The sequence below is a fragment of the Saccopteryx bilineata genome, chromosome 4 (genome assembly GCF_036850765.1).
Source record: "Saccopteryx bilineata isolate mSacBil1 chromosome 4, mSacBil1_pri_phased_curated, whole genome shotgun sequence".
In the NCBI taxonomy this organism is placed as follows: domain Eukaryota; kingdom Metazoa; phylum Chordata; class Mammalia; order Chiroptera; family Emballonuridae; genus Saccopteryx; species Saccopteryx bilineata.
This window is the reverse complement of record NC_089493.1, coordinates 173,074,295-173,080,746: the sequence shown is the minus strand read 5'-3', so window position 1 is coordinate 173,080,746 and position 6,452 is coordinate 173,074,295. Positions and strand designations below refer to the sequence as shown.

General features: G+C 40.7%; 1 non-coding gene across 1 annotated transcript; it reads right to left on the bottom strand.

The window, feature by feature from the left end:
- Window positions 1-5,240: 5,240 nt before the first annotated feature.
- TRNAD-GUC (transfer RNA aspartic acid (anticodon GUC)) lies at window positions 5,241-5,316 on the bottom strand. Its single transcript has one exon. It is a non-coding gene; the product is annotated as a tRNA-Asp (tRNA).
- Window positions 5,317-6,452: the final 1,136 nt, after the last annotated feature.

The following is a 6,452-nucleotide window of genomic DNA, read 5'->3' as shown; positions in this document are numbered from 1 at the left end:
TGGAAAAGAGAGGCAGGGTCACACCTGGGAACGCGCACCTCAGTGTGTCTTCAAATGATGACAAAACTGTACTGATTTGAGGGTTTTAAATAAATTTTACCAAGTAGGCAAATTTGAAAATATAGAATCTGTACATAAGGAGAATCAACTCTCTCTGATAAGGGATTGTTATCCAGAATATAGAATTGTGACAGCAAAAAGATGAACAAGCAAAATTTTAAAGGGGCAGCAGACTTAAATAAATAGACATTTCTCCAAAGAAGACATATATACAGTGGCCAGCAAGTACTGTGAAAAGTTCTTACTGTTGGTGGAACTATAAATTGTTGTAGCCACTATGGAAAACAGGATGGAGGATCCTCAAAAAATTTAAAAAAGAAGCTACCATAGGATCCAGCAGTTCCACTTCTGGGAATATATCCAAAGGACATGAAAACAGTAACTGGAAAAATACATGCACCCTCATGTTCATAGCAGCATCATTTACAATAGCCAAGACATAGAAACAACTCAAGTACTCATTGATGGGTGACTAGATAAAGAAGTTGTGGTTTATATAACAATGGAATATTATCGGGCCATAAAAAATGAGGAAATCCTACCATTTGCAACAATAGGGATGGACACTGAGGGTACTGTGCTGAGTGAAATAAGTCAGATAGAGAAAGACAAATACTGTGTGGTTATCACTTCTATGTGGAATCTAAAAGGTACCAGGTTTGTGGTTACTAGAGGTGGGAGCAGGGCAAGGGGGAATGGGAGAAAGAAACATGGTCAAACAGTACAAACTTGCAGTTACAAGGTACTTAAGTACTAGGGATGTAATGGACAGTATGCTGACTATAGCTAACATTGAAACATGATACATATGGGCCCTGGCTGGTTGGCTCAGTGGTAGAGCGTCGGCCTGGTATGCAGGAGTCCTGGGTTTGATTCCCAGCCAGGGCACACAGGAGAAGCACCCATATGCTTCTCCACCCCTCCCCCTCTCTTTCCTCTCTGTCTCTCTCTTCCCCTCCCACAGCCAAGGCTCCATTGGAGCAAAGTTGGCCCGGGCGCTGAGGGTGGCCCCATGGCCTCTGCCTCAGGCACTAGAATGGCTCTGGTTGCAACGAAGCGATGCCCCAGATGGGCAGAGCATTGCCCCCTGGTGGGCATGCCAGGTGGATCTTGGTTGGGCGCATGTGGGAGTCTATCTCCCCGTTTCCAACTTCAGAAAAATACAAAAAAAAAAAAAAAAGAAAAAAGAAACATGATACATATTAAAGTTGCTAAGAAAATAAATCCTAAGAATTCTCATCACAAGGGAAAATTTATTTTCCTTTCTTTTTTTTTATTTCTCTTCTTATTGTATCTATACAAGATGATAGCTGCTAACTAAACTTATAGCAGTACTCATCTCACTATATGTGTAAGTCAAACCATTATGCTATACATCTTAAAACTATATAGTGATGTATGTAAACCATATCTCAATAAAAGTGGGCAAAAATAAAGTGTTTGATACCATTAGTCATTAGGATGATACAAATTAAAACCACAATTAGACACCATTTAACACCTATTAGGATGGCTATAATCTTAAAAAAAGAAAAGAAAAGTTTGGGTAAGGATGTGGAAAAACTGGAACCCTGGTACATTACTAGAATGAGTGTAAAATGGTGCAGCCATTGCAGAAAATGGTTTGGCTGTTCCTCAGAATGCTACAGAATTAGCATATGACCCAGCAATTCCATTCCTGGAATATTCTCAGAAGAATTACAAACAAAAACTGTAGCGCTATTCACAACAGCCAAAAAGCAGAAACAGCCCAAATGTCCATCAATAGAGGAATGGATAAACAAACCGTGGTACATTCATGCAATGGGAATTATTCAGCTATAAAAAGGAGTGGAGTACTTCTATGTTGTGGATGAACCTCAGAAACATTTTGCAAACTGAAAGAAGCCAGACACAAAAGGTGACATATTGTATGATTCCATTATGAAATATTCAGAATGGGTAAATGCACAGAGACAGGAAACAGATTCGTGGCTGCCATGGCGTGGGGGTAGAGAGTGGAGGAGTGACTGCTTAATGGGTCAAGGGTCTACTTTGAAGGTCAGGAAAACATGCTACAACTAAATTAGAGGTGATGGTTTCACAGCATTGTGAAAGTATCAAATGCCACTGAATTGCAGTTTAAATTGGTTAATTTTATGTTATGTGAATCTTACCTCAATTAAAATACTGTATCACCAAAAATACATTGGAATTAGAACCAACAGTACAATTTCTCTGTGTCAGGATGGCAGCATCTGCAACATGTCAACTTAGATTTCTGATCTAACGTAGGGGAAATAATCTACTGCCTACCACGTGGATGGGGGGACAGAGAGAAAGCTGTTTTGCCGAGAAGTAGAGAAGGAAAAAATATTATAATGGAGACAGAAAACAGATGCTATTCGAAACCCTTTTTTCTTCCTGCCTGAGGATTTCCTGAGACACCATCTAATCCTTACAATTAACATTTTATTTTCTTAAACTAGTTTTCATTTTACAACTTGCAATAAAAAAATGTACTATCTAATGTACAAATCCAGCTGAAGGACTGCTTCTGCCATAAAGCCTACTGCAGTCCAGAGAAATCACTGCATTTTCAAATTTATTATAAAAACACTGACACCTCTGATTAGAAAATACCTGAATTATCCCTCTCACTGAGACGTGACCCCTCCACTCTCTCTAACAAGTATCAGCAAACCCTGTTTAAGAAACTTTAGTAATGAAGACTTTATTGTCTCCGAGAGCAGATCACTTGATATTTGAGCAATTCTGGCTATTAGAAAGTTATTCTGTGTAAATAAGCAAAAATTTAATCGCAAAGTATTACAATATCTGAAGCTGTTTGGGAAAATAAAAACATACTATTTCTTTCCCTCTGACAACTATTTAACAATTTGAAGAAAATTATTGATGTCACCCCATTAAAATTAATAAAAATTTAAAAAAAAGAAAATTACCATAAACCTGCCATACTCTTTCCTCTTGCACCCTTTGTGTGTAACACGTGCACACACACATGCATGGTTACCTCAGAGACTTAATTCCCTCACCTGTGGACTGAGCATAAAAATTCTTCAATACAAAGAACTATTGTGAGGATTAAATGAAATGGTTCATGTAAACAGCACACCACAGCGCCTGCTACAGGTATGTATTCAGTAAATGCTAACCATTATTATCTTAATAATACTATGAATAATGCTTGTTATTATGATTGTTTTTATCTAGCGATCTAGTCTTAGTTGACAAAGCCCTCAAACTGATATACAAAGACAGTGTATTAGTAGCTCTTAATGCTTACTATAATATTCGGTACAATTAAATTGGTAGATTATCCCCATTTACAAAGGAAACTGAGACACAGTTAAATAGCTTGCCCACAGCCACTCAGCTAGTAGGGAGCAGAGCATCAATTTTAATCCAAGAATTCTGGCCCAAACTACTGTTGCAACATGCCAATTACACCATCATGGCTCATTGTTTACCCACAAGGTGGCGCGCAGCAATGGAGAGTGGCCTGTTCTGTTAAAACCTCACAAGCAAAGGATTAGCAATTCAAAATGAGGCCCCATGGTGGTGAGTCAGTATTTCTCACTAAGGCATTTTCCTCCAAGAGCAGGACTTGAAGTCAGCATTTACAGAGTAAACAAGTCATGGGGTTGTAATATATACAGCATGGTGACTACAGCTAATAATATTGTGTTCCATACAATATTTGAAAGTTGTTGAGAATAGATTTTAAAAGTAAAATAATAATGAGGAGGAGGAAGAAGAGGAGAGATAGATGGTCTGATCAGTAGTGTAAATTTAGGGCACAAGAGAGGCACTTAAATTCTTGAAAAAATATGATGGAAAATTTTCATGACTGTTCACCAAAAAATAAGCTACAACTAACTACCCTATGTCTGGTCTCATAACAAACTTCACATCCCCCCATCTGCACTGTGAATACAGTCATTGCCTTGGAGAGATGAAAACAAACCACACTAAACTTAAACGATGTATATATTAATTTATGCATTCATTATCTTTGACCTGTCCCCAGTGTGTTAAAAAATATTCTGCACTGTTCTGGGGTTTTGACTAGATCACAATCCTTCCCCAACTTCAAAAAATCTATTCCAAGTGCTCCAGTTCAGCCTCTGAGCCTTTTTTTCCTTGTAATTTTCTTTTTTATTTGTTGATTTTAGAGAGAGGAAGGAAGAGAGAGACAGAAACAGACAAAAACATGGATCTGTTCCTGTATGTTTCCTGACTGGGGATCAAACCCGCAACCTTCACATTTCAGGACAACGCTCTAACCAACCGAGCTGTCCGGCCAGGGCCTTCTGGGCCACTTCTGATATGGCACTGGCAAATAAGAAGAGGGACTAATGGCCAAGCAAAGTGAAAAAAATTTCATCAGAAAAACAAAGATTTAGCCAATTAAGAGTATATAATATAGAAAGTAAGAGGAGAGAAGAAAAATGGAGTTACTAAGAATCAGTTTTGTTTTGTTTCATATTTTTATCAAGGTGAGTTTCCTGGAGGATTGAGAGTGAAGGTTTAAAATGAAGGCTTGGCAAATAGAGACGGACTCCTAGAGAGCAGCAGGCTGACAGCTGTCAGGGTGGGGGTGGTGGGCGGGGGCACTAATCGGGGGGTGGAGCCATTGAGCAAAAATGAGAAAAGAACTCATGGACAACAGTATGGTGACTGCAGTGGGTGGTTAGTGGGGAGGAGGGTGTGGGCGATAAATGGTGATGGAGGAAGACTTGACTTGGGGGTGGGGTGGACACACAGTGTGGTGTACAGATGTGTAGTAGAATTGAGCACCTGTAACGTGGATAATTTTGTTAACCAGTATCAGTCCAATAAACCCAACTTCTTTTTTTTTTTTTTTTTTTTTTTTGTATTTTTCTGAAGCTGGAAACGGGGAGAGACAGTCAGACAGACTCCCGCATGCACCCGACCGGGATCCACCCCGCACGCCCACCAGGGGCGATGCTCTGCCCACCAGGGGGCGATGCTCTGCCCCTCTGGGGCGTCGCTCTGCTCAACCAGAGCCACTCTAGCGCCTGGGGCAGAGGCCAAGGAGCCATCCCCAGCGCCCGGGCCATCTTTGCTCCAATGGAGCCTCGGTTGCGGGAGGGGAAGAGAGAGACAGAGAGGAAGGAGGGGGGGGGGTGGAGAAGCAAATGGGCGCTTCTCCTATGTGCCCTGGCCAGGAATCGAACCAGGGTCCCCCGCACGACAGGCCGACGCTCTACCGCTGAGCCAACCGGCCAGGGCCCCAACTTTATTTTTTTAACTTAAAAATTTTTTAAATAATATAAAGGCTTGTGGTGGTCTTCATTGACGTGAGAGATGTGAAGACAGGCGGGGACAGGGAAAAGGAGAATTGTAGAAGAATCGAATAAGAATTTTATCTCTGCTGACATTTGCCAAGAGATTCAAATAAAGACTTGACTCACTTTGAATACTTTTGGATAGTGAATTTTGAAGACGAACGCACAGGGAACTTCAGCCAGCAGAAGTTCTCAGGTTAATTCTGGTTACAGTAACGCTCCTCAGAGGCACCCACACACATGCCCTCACCTTACCAGAATGAGCAATTCTTATCCCCTTTACTCCCCCTGCTCCAAAGACAAACCAGTCTTCTAAGCCATTTTGAAAACATTGACAAACCAATATTAAAGCAAATTACTCTCACTGCCACCTGGAAATACCTCCTATAAATACAAATCCCTTATACACCTACAGCTCCTTACAGTTTCCAAACTTCTTTTTTACCTCGTTTGAACTTGACAAATTCCTGGTAAGCAAGCAAGGGTTATTACCACCATTTTACAAGAGGAGCAGAAGGAGGGTCATAGAAGTGGCAGGCTTTCACAAGGTCACACAGTTGGTAAGTTGCAGAGCAGGATTTTAACTTTGATCTCTGACTGCAAGTCCCCCAGGGCTCCATGAGACTTGTCACCGCACTTCTCCACTATAAAAATGATTTTCAAATATTACTCTGTGAAAACTGCTGAATATGTAGAGGCAAAAGCATTCGGCTTAGAGGTTGGAGGCCTTGGATCCGTTCCCTTCTTTCTGTAACTTCCTTTTCTATTGCTCTAAGCAAGGATATACTCAGTTATTCAGTGTCTATATATTCATATACAGGAAAGTAAACCTCAGAAAGTAGAATTTAAGAATAATGTTTCTTTTCTTCACATTAGAGGCTTGGAAACGTGATGTGTGAAAAAAAGACAACTTCAAAATACCTGCGAGACAAGCTTTGGGCTTTGTTCTGAATTGTGGTCATATCTCTGAAACCCACATTCTAAGCAAGTGGAACAGGTTTGAGCACTTCATCTAAGTCAGGAGGCCTTCCTCAATCTAAATAAGGACTGCCCCGGAATTCTTACCCAGGGAGAGGAAGC